Consider the following 12,313-nt stretch of genomic DNA (forward strand, 5'->3'; position numbering starts at 1 on the left):
ATAACCACCATTTATGTGTTTTAGATTTCCTTCCAAACTTTTTCTGTACACATACATTTATTAATATATTAATAATAATGTTTTACAAAATGATGCCATAGTGCACACTCTGTTTTGTAACTATCTTTTTGCAGAGAAAAATGTCACATGAATATATTTCCTTGCTGACAAATACAACTTCACATCGTCATTGTATTAGGTCATTAAGTATGAAATGTCCAATTTCCTTCAGTACTAAGTTTGACAGTTGATGTCTCTGGCGTTTCACTTTGAACACTTCTTGGTTTTTTTTGTTTCCCCCCTATTGTGAAGGTACATCCTCAGTCTTTCAAACGCACATTTTGGCTTGTGATTATCTTTCATGGTTTTTTAAAGAACAATTTTTGTGAAACCATGGATAAGTCAAAAATTTGTGTTATTTTTGAATAAGAGTTCCATCATGCAACCAATGAAGTTCAGACAGCTTGAAGTATCATTGAAGTGTTTGGGAAAGATGTGGCTAATGAACGCACAGTACATCGATGGTTTGAGAAGTTCCATTCTGGTGATTTTAATTTTGAAAGTAAGCCATGTGGGTGACCTAAGACCAAGGTGGATAATGATGAGCTGAAAGCTTTAGTGGAAGCGAATCCATCTCAACCTATGCATGAATCAGCAGTAAGGTTTGACATTACCATTCCAATAATATTGGACCATTTGAAACACATTGGCAAGGTAAAGAAGCTGGACAGATGGGTACCACATGAATTGTTAATAAACAAACATCAGAAGAGAAATCGTCTCAAAGCTTGCCTTTCTTTGCTGTCACAACATAAAGGCGAACCATTTCTATGCTGTATTGCTATGTGTGATGAAAAATAGATTCTTTTTGACAGTTGCAAGCATTCAGCACAATGGTTGGATAAAGATGAAGTGCTGAAACACAGTCCAAAACCAAATATTCATCAGAAAATGCTAATGGTGTCTATTTGGTGGTCCAGTGCTGGTATTATCCACTACAGCTTCATGAAACCTGGTCAATCGATTACAGCAGATGTCTACTGCAACCAATTGGGTGAAATGATGAAGATGCTTGTGATTAAGCAGCTGAGATTGGTCAATAGAGACAGGCTAATCCTCTTGTATAAGACCACAAGTTGCAAAAAACAACCTTGCTCAAACTACAGAAGCTGGACTTGGAAACTCTCTGTCATCCACCGTATTCACCACACCTTGCACCAACTGACTACCACTTCTTCCAGGTTTTGGACTACTTCTTGCAAGGAAAAATACTCAATTCTCAACAAGCTGTAGAAAATGCCTTTTGCAATTTCATCACCACTCTCTCTCCAGGCTTCTTCCCTGCTGGCATAAGCAAGCTACCGTTAAGATGGCAACACTGTGTCAATAGTTTAGGCACATACTTTGATTAATTGTACTGCTTCTTGTTTGAGATATAATAAACTACACTTTTGATTCAAAATCAGACATTTCATATTTAATGACCTATAGCTGCACGGTGTTCCTCTATGTAGATGGCTCATGATGGATTTCACAGATGGACCCTCCAATCTTGACCTGTGACATTTTCCAGTAAATTTTCCAGATTTCACACCACCTCTTACCTCTTTCTTAGGGACCGGCCCCTTTAGAGTTCAAACTGCAAATTTAGCAATAAAAATAGAAACCCAGGGCGCTGACACCTGAGCCATAACTCATGTCAGGTCACATCCTGCTGCACAGAGCGACTGTTTTTCCACTGTGAAACACTACTTGACCAGATTCTCAAAATAGCACTGCCTCTTTTTAGCATGCCAGCATCTCACTTGTGTTATCTGGCCCTCCCGAGCGCCCAGCAAGAATTCTCAGCTCTTAGGCCTTGGAGTCCCTCTGCCTCTGTGCCAGACCAGACTTAGCAATCAAGGCACAACATCGGGGACCTGCAAGCAATTGGACCTTTGGGACAGCAAATGGGAATGCAGACACGCGGATCCGGCCAACTCCCTGTCTCCACCCGTGGCAAGAGATTGTCAGGCACAGCAGTGTTCTGAGTTGGGGATAGAAGGTCAGGGGTCAGGGCTTATGGTGTGCTCTAAACCCAGACTACCCAGCTCGCATGTTGTACTTGCTGTCACCTATAAATTACAGAGCAGATTTAGGGAGGTTGTGGATTTTTCCACTCTCTGATTTTTGGTAGAGGTAGTATAACCCAGTAAAAGTGCATGAGCTTCAAAATCAGACAGTTCTGGGTTCAAAACTAGCTCTGCCACTTATTATCCAGGGGACTGTGCACATAAGGTCATAAGGCACTCAATAAACACCCATGAGATGAATGTGTTGAATATATGTCTGTGAATTTGTCTCCCCAGCAGTAAAATGTTGTTGTGGGGACTAAGGGATGAACGCATGATTGGCATATGAAAGGTATTCCAGAAATTAGAGCTGCCCCTTTTTTTTTTCTCAGAAGAAAATTTAGAGTTCTTCTTACCAGAATTCGTTTTATAGTCCCATTGCCAGATTTATCCGTGCAACAAATAAATCGTTATTCAGTAGGCACCATGTTGAGTACTGGGGAGACATGTTGCATAAGATACTGTCCAGGGCTTCGATCTAGAAATCCATTCATTCAGTCATTCATTGAACACATATGTATGCACCTCCTATTAATCAGGTACTGAGCACACAGTCATCTACCTCCAAAATATCTCTTGTATCTATTGATTCACCTCTATCTTCATCGCCATCGCCCATGTGGACCACAACTACAGCCTCTTACCTGTGCTCCTTGTTTCCATGTTGGACGCTTAAACTATTTCACAGCCAGAGTGGTCTTTCAGAACTGTAAAAGATTGTGATCAGATCGTACCATTCCTTTGTTAAAACATAAAATATCATTTAGAATAAAATGCAAACTTCTTATCTTGGCCGCGAGGCCCCACGGGACCTGGCTTCTTCCTACATCTCCAACACCAGCTCAGCCCACCCCTATCGCTCTTCACCTGTGTCCCACAGCCTGTCGGTTCCTAGAACCAGTCAAGCTCTTTCCCGCCTCAGGGCCTTTGCATATGCTGTCACCTCTGTCTAAAATGCCATCTCCTAGGTACTATGGATGACAGGCATCTTCTTATCCTTCATGTATCAGCCTGAAGGTCACCTTTTCAGAGAGGTGATCCCTAACGACCATCATTTATTCCCTAACACAGCTTCCTTCCTACTGCTTTTTACAGTTTGTGTTTATTGTTTTTATTTGTTTGCTTCCTTATTTATTGTTTGTCTCTCCTATAAACAACGTAAGAATATAGGTTCTTATAAGAAACTAAGAATATAGACCCAACGAGGGAAGGAGCCTCATCTCTTATTCATTGCTTCTTCTTCGTTGCCCGGGACTATGCCTGCCACATAGTAGGTGTGCAACAAAGACCTGTTACATGGAGGAATGAATGAATGAATGAATGGATTTCTGCTGTTTGAAAACCTCCAGGTAGTATACGGTCATACCACCCTGAACATGCCCAACCTCATCTGAAAACCTTCAGGGATAGAAATTCTGAATTTCTTAATTTCCCTGAAGGTTGGCATGCTCTAGGATGGATAATCTGTTGATGCGAAAGTTATTTTCATGTTGGGCTAAATTTTTTAAAAAATTGATAGAATACAGCCTAGACAGAAGAAGGGAGAGTCGGTTTCCTCTAGAAGAGAAGTGAGGACACTCCAAGCCACCGAGAATTTAAGAACTCGGTTGTATTTAGGATGAGTTGCCTCTCCACTGTCCACTAAGACCTGGTGGTGAGGAGGACGGCCATCGGAGTCCGGTGCCTGGATTCACATCCCTCCACCACCACTGTGAGCTGCGTGATGTGGGCAAGAGAGATAATGACTCCAAGTCCCCCTGAGGGAAGAAAGGACCTCTGAGTCTTCCACAGAGTAAGTGCTCAGTACATGTCAAATTAATAATTATTCTTTTAAATTTTTAAAAAAATTTTAAAATTAATTAATTAATTTTTTTAGAGACAGGCTCTCACTCTGTCACCCAGGCTGGAGTGCAGTGGCAGAGTCATAGCTCACTGTCACCTTGAACTCCCGGGCTCAAGCAGTCCTCCTGCCTCAGCCTCCTGAGTAGCTGGGACTACAGGCATGCTCCACCATGCCTGGATAATTTTTTTTATTTTTAAATTTTTTTTGTAGAAACAGGGGTCTTACTATGTTTCCCAGGCTGGACTCCCACTCCAGGCCTCAAGCAATCCTCCCTCCTTGGCCTCCCAAAGGGCTGAGAATACAGGCGTGAGCCACAGCACCTGGCCAATTATTCTTTTTATTCCACTAAAAATATTTTTGGGGGCGCATCATCTCCTGTTTAAAAGACACCAATAGCCAAGGCTGGGCACTGTGCTTGGTATATGAGAGATGCACCATGGAGCAGTGCAGTGGTTCTCAGACTGCGCGTGCATCGGGGTCAGTTGCAGGGCTGGCTAAAACAGAGGGCTGCATCCCACCACAGGGTACTGATGCAGTAGGTCCAGTGGGGCTTGAGAATTTGCTTTTCTAATTGTTTCCAGGTGATGCTGCCGTTGGTGGTCCAACACTTTGATAACGACTGACATACAGGTTAGGTACATTCGCTCAGGCCGGGCGCAGTGGCTCACGCCTGCAATCCTAGCACTCTAGGAGGCCGAGGAGGGTGGATTGTTTGAGCTCAGGAGTTCAAGACCAGCCTGAGCAAGAGCAAGACCCCATCTCTAAAAAAATAAAGTAGTATTTATTTTGTCCCAATAATAAATAATTCATAGTTATTTTAAAAACTGAGAAATGCAGAATGTCACAAAGAAAAAATACAATTCACTCACAATCACTTCACCTAGAGATAACCCTCATTACATTTTGAGATACTTCTTTCTAACTGCATGAGTTGTGGTTGGGCATTCATTCATTCATTCAACAAACATCTTTGGAGTACATGCTAGGGGCCAGGTACTTTTCTAGGTGATGGTAGTACAGTAGTGAACAAAACAGAAAAAAACTTTGCCTATATGGTGTTTACATTCTAGTGGATGATATTTAAAGACTCTGTAAAATATATGTGCAAGTTTTAAAACTATATCAGGCTAACGATGTTATTATCCTCTTTATTATGCCATTTATTCTTTTTTCCCTTTTCTATATATTGGGAGCATTTTCTAATTTTCTTTTTTAAACAAGATCTGCCCTTACATCTGCTGCTTACTGAACCATCACGCGGGCTTTTCTGGGCAAAAGAAAAACTAAATATTTAAGTTATGCTTTCAGGAACGTTAGGCCACGGTGTGATGTTTTTATGGGATCAGCGACGGCCCAGGGGAAGCTCCACACTGCACACCCGGTGCATCCTGTCCAGAGGGCCAGACGATCCCAGTCCAGGACTCAATGTCCACATCTCAGATTTTACTGAGTCGTCAGGCATCACCGTTTCATCTTGTGACTCTGAGACATTTCTTTCAGTCTTAGAGAGTTTTCCGGAATTATCGGGACCTACGCTGTTTGTAATTAATCTTCTTCTGTTCCTGCAAGACTCACCTAGATAATTACCCTTCCGCTTTGGAGGCTCCGATGAAAATAACTAAAACTTAAATCCTGAAAGAGGCCTCTAAGTCAGAGTAGTGAGGAGCGTGGGAGAGTGGGGGTGGAGCAAGGCCCACGCTGTGATGGTTGGTGTCGCTGCCGGCGGAGAGCGACAGTGGGGCCTCTTCCGAGCCCTGCGCCATGACCATCACGGCTCTCCTTTCCACACCGAGTCCCTCCCTTCTCGTTTCCTCCTGTTCCTCCTCTCTCCCGTGTCCCACACCCTTTGTCACTTAGGTCTGCCAAAAGAGAAGACTGTATTCCTCAAAATATCAAGGGCAAGGATTCCATCTGACTTGGGAGTAAACCAACAGGTATATGAAAAAGTGTCAACATCGCTAATCATCAGGGGAACGCAAGTCAAAACCACAATGAGGTATCACACCTGTTAAGATGACTATGACCAAAAAGTCAAATGATAAGTGCTGACCAGGGTGTGGAGAAACGGGAACTCTTGTACACTGTCGGTGGGGTTGTAGTTGGGTGCAGCCATTAAGGAAAACAGTGTGGAAGTTCCTCAAGAAACTAAAAATAGGACTACCATATGATTCAGCAGTCCAACTTCTGGGTATGTATCCAAATGAATTGAAATCAGCATTTCAAATTGATATCTATACTCCCATGTTCATTGCAGTATTCACAATATTATTCATTAAGATATGGAAACAACCTAAGTGTCCATTGATAGGTGAATGGATAAAGAAACTATTGCGTACATATATACACAATGGAATATTATTCGGCCTTAAAAATGAAGGAAATCCTGCCATTTGAGACAATATGGATGAAACTAGAGGGTATTATGCTAAGTGAGATAAGCCAGGCACAGAAAGACAATTCTGCATGATCTCACTGACACGTGGAATCTAAAGAGGTTGAACCCATAAAAAGAGAGAGTAGAAAGGTGGTTGCTAGGGCTGGGGTGTGGGAGAAATGAGATTTTGGTCAAAGGATACAAACTTTCAGTTATCAGAAGAGTAAGTTCTGGAGATCTAATGTACAGCATGGTAACTATAGTTAATAATAATAATACATTGTATACTTGAAATTTTCTAAGACAGTAGATCTTAAGTGTTCTCACCACACACAAAAAAAGGTAACTATATGAGGCGATGGCTATGTTAATTAGCTTGATTGTGGTCATCACAATGTATATGTAGATCAAAGTATCACCTTGTACACCTTAGACATAAATGGTTTTTATTTGTCAACTGTACCTCAATAAAGCTAGAGAGGGGAGGGAATAAATCCATGAATAAATATAGTTACTGGGTATAAAGAAGTATTACGTTTTGTTTCTGCTTTTTACCACAGCACTAAGTTTTATTAGGGATTTCATTAAGGTTAAATTTCTAGAAATGAGGGAGTCCTAGTTAGAGGTCACAAAAGCCCACGAAGCCTTCTCAGATCTCATAGTGAACCATTGGCTCAGGTTCTTTGGTAGGATCATGGCCTCGTTCCAGGTACAAATTGTTATAAGGATACTGCTTTGGCCCCACGGGCTGGTAGGAGGGGTACTTCTCCCTAACCCAGAACATGAATATCATGAAGGCCATGAAGCCGAAGAGTTGCTTACACATGATATTCTAAGAAACAGGTGTGGGGATCTGTCTACACAGTTCTGATATACGTGTCTATGTGCCAGTGCATTGGTTCACCCTAGTTCGACCTCAGGTCTGGGTGGTCCCAGTCATACCATGGATCCCTCTTGTGCTGTGAGTGGTCAGGGAGCTTCGGGTAGTCACCATACCCCATGCCATCATCCGGGTAAGGCTCTCATAGTCTTCTACACATATATTATACTTCTTGGCAGCAGCAGCAGTTCTTCTGGTGTCTCAGGATAGGGCCCTGGTAGCATGTCCTTGGTCATGTGGGAGGCTGTCCATGCACCCCATGGCACCATGTACTGGGCTGCCCTTTGCAGCCATCAGATTCCCAGGACCCCAGTCCTGGCCGCCACCATCTTCACTATCTTCATGTTTTCCAAGAAGTGTTATGTTAATAGGCACAAAGGTGAAATCATCAAGAGGGATGATTTTTCTTCTGTTGTCTTGAAAGGAAAAGGAAGATGTCAATTGGTTGCCAGTGTCTGTGAAAGGCTTGAGCCAGGACAGAGTCTAGAAATAAGGAGGTATTCTACACAGTAATAGCACCGTGGAACTATATGTGCTCAAGACAATAGCTAACTTGTCTCTCTGCCTGAGAATTTTAGTGTTGATAATTTTGGGTGACATCTCTGCTTCTCTTCTTTTTTTTTCTTTTCATATTCTTCCATGCATTGTCCGTGCTGACAGTTCTCTCACTTTGCTAATAGCTCTATGCAAAATGCAGCCATTGGCAATGAAGGGCTTTGCTACTAGATGAAGAGACAATATAATGCAGTTTAAGACTGTGGATCCACACTGTCCAATAGAAATAGAAGAAAAGCCATAAATATAATTGCAAATTTTCTAGTAGCCATATTAAAAAAGAAATAGATGAAACTCATTTTAATAATGTCTTATTATTAAAGACACATTTAATGTCTGCACATCCAAAATATTATCATTTCAACATGTAATCAATAGAAAAATTATTGAGATATTTTACATAGTATTCATACTAAGTCTTCCAAATCTAGTGTGCATTTTATACTCAGAGCACATCTCAATTCTGACCAGCCACATTTCACATGCTCAGCAGACACATGGGCTGGTGAGCACCGTATTGGACAGCGCAGGCTTGGGATCTGCAGCCAGAAGAACTAAGTGTTAATCTTGGGAAAATTACATAATCTCCCTGTGCTTCAGTTTCCTCATCTATAAACTGGGGGAAATTATAGTATCAACCTTGTTTAGAATTGTTATGGGGATTAAACGAGCCCTTAAAACATTGCCTGGCACAGAGTTGGTGCCCAGTAAATGTTAACCTCTTATTATCATCAGATATGAGTTTAACTATATCCTTATAATGATCAAAACAATCTTTCAGTAAGATCCTACTCTGGGATTTCTAAATAAGAACCGTACATCCAATATCTTGAGATGATGAAAATCATACGCCACTTCAAAATTCCTACCTCACTTCAAAGCTTAGCAGGGGAGGTTTGGTCTGGAGCTGTGCTTTCACAGCTGAGGAACCTGTAACTTGACAAACTTCTCTACACCAGTAAGTCTGCAAATAGAGTCTTATTGAATTTTCAAAATAAGCAGTATCATATTTTTATTAGGATGTAAAATTAGGTTCACAGCTATAAGATTTTCCCACACTTGCTTTTTGGTGATCTCTTAAGAGATTAAAACCATACTTCACTAGGGTAAGAAGATAGCACTTGTCTTCTCAAAACTATGGCTTGCAGCCACAAATCCGTATTAATATCACAGGATATATTTGTGGGCCTAAGCATCACGATAAATAAATTGTGAGCTTACTGTCCAGTTGGGGAGAAAGACGTTCATCAAATAAGCACCCATATAGTCTTGGCAGCTGGCATAATTGCAGTTACGAAGAGGAAAAGTTGTTCAGAGAACCTATGAGGAAGGGATTTTATTTGGTTAGGGACATTTTCCCCAAGGAGGTACTGATGAAGCTGAGAGCTGGAGGATGGGAGAAGTTAACCAAGTGGAGAAGGGAGGGAACTGCATTCCAGGCAAAGGAGGAGCAGAAACAGAAGTGCTGGGGTGGCAGGACGTTGGCAAGGGGAAGAGATAGAACGAGGGCAGCAAACTTCAGAGAGTGAGGACGGGGTCTGTGGTGTGGCTGGAGAAGTAGGTAGGACCAGAAACAGCAGGTTCTTGATGGCCGTTAAGGAATTTATATTTCCATGAAGAGTATTGGAAAGCTGTCACTGGGTCTCCAAAAACTTGGGGGTGCTTTTCTTTGCTGGGTCAAACCTCACTTAGATTCTTCATAATGGTGATGAAATAAAAATGTCAGTGCACCAAGAGATGGAGACCAGGCATAGGGTTTCACCTTCCTTTTATTCCTTACCAAGTGCAACCCAACACAAAAGCCACGTTAACTCTGCCTCTGGTCCTCCCTTTAGCCCTTCTTCTCTAGTTATCCAAGCAATTCTGAGTCTCTATCTTGGTGTTTCTCTCTTGGTGTTTGGGAGAGGAGTTGGACCATAGCTTAGAGGCAAACCCTTGAAGGGACCAACTGTTCCAGAAAAGGAAGCAAAGCTCTTACATGTTTTAAGTCAGGCCAATGAGTTTTACTTGTGGGTAGGAGACAAAGAGGAAAGAAATGATCAGATTTGCCTCTTAAAAAGACAACTAAATATAATGGGAAAAAAGTGTTAGAGGGGATTAAGAGAAGATGCAGAGACAAGAATATCATTTGCTGTAGTCCAGGCAAGAGGTGATACTAAATATGAAGTCACTTGGACAGATTCGAAAGATAGAAGGTAAACACAACTGGACTTGGTAATGGATTGGATGTGGAAGGTCAGGGAGAGGCAGATGTCAGTAATAACTCCTAGACTTTTAAGCTGTGTACCTGGATGGATGGCTATACCCTTCTTTAAGATACAGAGCACCGAGAGAACAAGATTTGAGGGAAAAGACTATGTGTTCAGTTGTCGACTTGTGGAATTTGAGATGTTGTAAAGCTATCCAAGAGAAGATGTAGCGTAAGGAGTGGATGTTAGGGTCTAGACTAGAGACATATATTCTCCATTAATAAATGCACAGTGTGACATTCACGGTTTCCCTTTAGCTTCTGGACCACATATGATATCAAGTCCTAACCCTCGAGTGTCTTGCTTAAAATGGTAACATGGGTGAAATCACTGGCTCAATGCTTGTTCTAAGTAAGATGAAGGTGATACCAGAGACTCAAATCCAGTCCAGGTCAAGATTCTACCATGTGTCAGACATGAGAATTACAAGTATGAGTTACCCATAGACTTTGTCCTTGAGGAGATCACAGCTGAGGCAGAATGTTCAGCCTTAAATTATAGGAAGCTCGAGTTTTTCTATATCTTGTCTCCTCCATTGTAACTTTTGCCTAAAAATTGCCTCTTTCCTTTCAGAGAAAGAGATCATAAACAATTCGAGAGCAGAGACTATGCCATTTTTCCATTTTATGAGCCTTGGGCCTAGCACACTGCCTGGCATATAGTATTTCATTAATAAATATTTGAATGAATGAAGGGAATGCTTCCATTTTCCTTTTAGAATAGGGTCTTTTCCTATAAATATTTGTCTGTTAGCTCTAGGTAAAGATGGAAGATGAAACATACACAATAATCTCCACTCTCTTCTAAAAGCCCCACTAAAAAGACAGCAAAGGGTGAAAGAATAGATACAAACCAACAAGGACAAAGACAATGAATGATAAGATTTTAGCAGTAGCACTTTGGAAGTTTGAATGTCCATTGGTAATTACTAACTGACTTTAGCAGATCTAAGAAAACACAAACTCATGCTAGAAGTGGAGAAATCTAAGAATTGTACAACAATATCAGTTATGTGAGGAGAAGATTAGGCTGAAAATTGGTAGATCATTTAAAAGACTGCTTTTAAGAAATATTTTGATTCTTAGTGCCTAGAATGGTGCTTGACTCATAATAGGCACTCAATAAATACTTGTTAAGTGGATGTAGGGATAAATGAAATTCAGCTATGTAAAAATCTTGCATAACTAAAAACATTTTCATTCTGCTTGTGAACTAAATGGGTAATTTGGCGGGTGTGTCAGTTATGTGTTGCTGCATAACAAAGTACCCCAAAACTTGGTAACTTAAAACAAAAACTATTTATTTGGTTCTACAGCCAATTTGGGCTGTTCTCAGCTGGGTTCATTAGTGTGTCTGAGGTCAGCTGCTAGTCAGCTAGGTGGCTTTGCTTTTAGGGGTTAGCTGGTTGTCAGCTGGGGTGACAAGGATGACTGGGCCGTATGTCTCTCATCATCCACCACACTGGCCCAGGCTAGTTCACTTAGTGGCGGCAGCTTCCAAGAGCAGCAAGAGAAGCATCAAGGCCTCTTGAGGCCTAGGCTTGGAACATGCACAATATCACTTCTGCCACATTCTATTGATTAAAGCAAGTCACAAAGCCAAGACGAGATTCAAGGGGCGGAGCAGAGGGTAGGGAGGGGAGAGATTCCACCTCTTTATGGGAGGAACTGCAAAGTATTGTGGTTATATTTTCAACATAGCTGGGCATAGAATTCTTGGGTGGAATTAATTTTCTTTCAGAATTTTGAAAGAAAATTCTGACATTGCTTCCTTTTTGTCTTGTTTTGTTTCCTAGTTTCTAGTATTGCTATTGAAAACTCTGACACCATTCTGATTTTGGGCTGTTTATATGTAATCTATTTTTGGTTTTGTTTTTACCACTTCTGGAAGCTTTGAGGATTGTCTATTTATCAAAATAGTACCAAAATTTTATAGTAGTGTGACTTGGAATGGGCCCATTCGTATCCATGGAGCACAGTGCTTGATGGATGCTTCGAACCTGGAAGCTCAAGTGCTTCACGCTGGAAAATGTTCTTGAAATATTTGCTTAATGTTTTTGTTTCTTTCATTTTCTGTGTTATTTCTGGACTCTTGTTATTCAGGTATTGGAGCTCCTATATTGGCCTCTAATGTTCTTATCTTTTCTCTCCTATTTTTCATCTCTTTCTTTTTGCCATATTTTCTGAAAGATTTCCTCAAATTTGTCATCCAACACTTTTATTGAATATCAAAGAAAAAAATAAATAAATGTAGGCCTGGCCTCACAGGGAGGTATCTGAAAATTATCCCACACCTGCCTGG

At 41.2% G+C, this 12,313-nt stretch overlaps 1 pseudogene; it reads right to left on the reverse strand.

Annotated features, from left to right (window-relative positions):
* Positions 1-6,977: 6,977 nt before the first annotated feature.
* Positions 6,978-7,537, reverse strand: LOC105815123 (annotated as a pseudogene).
* Between the last annotated feature and the right edge of the window lie 4,776 nt (positions 7,538-12,313).

Source organism: Propithecus coquereli, unplaced genomic scaffold, assembly GCF_000956105.1.
Source record: "Propithecus coquereli isolate 6110/MARCELLA unplaced genomic scaffold, Pcoq_1.0 Scaffold316, whole genome shotgun sequence".
Classification (NCBI taxonomy): Eukaryota; Metazoa; Chordata; class Mammalia; order Primates; family Indriidae; genus Propithecus; species Propithecus coquereli.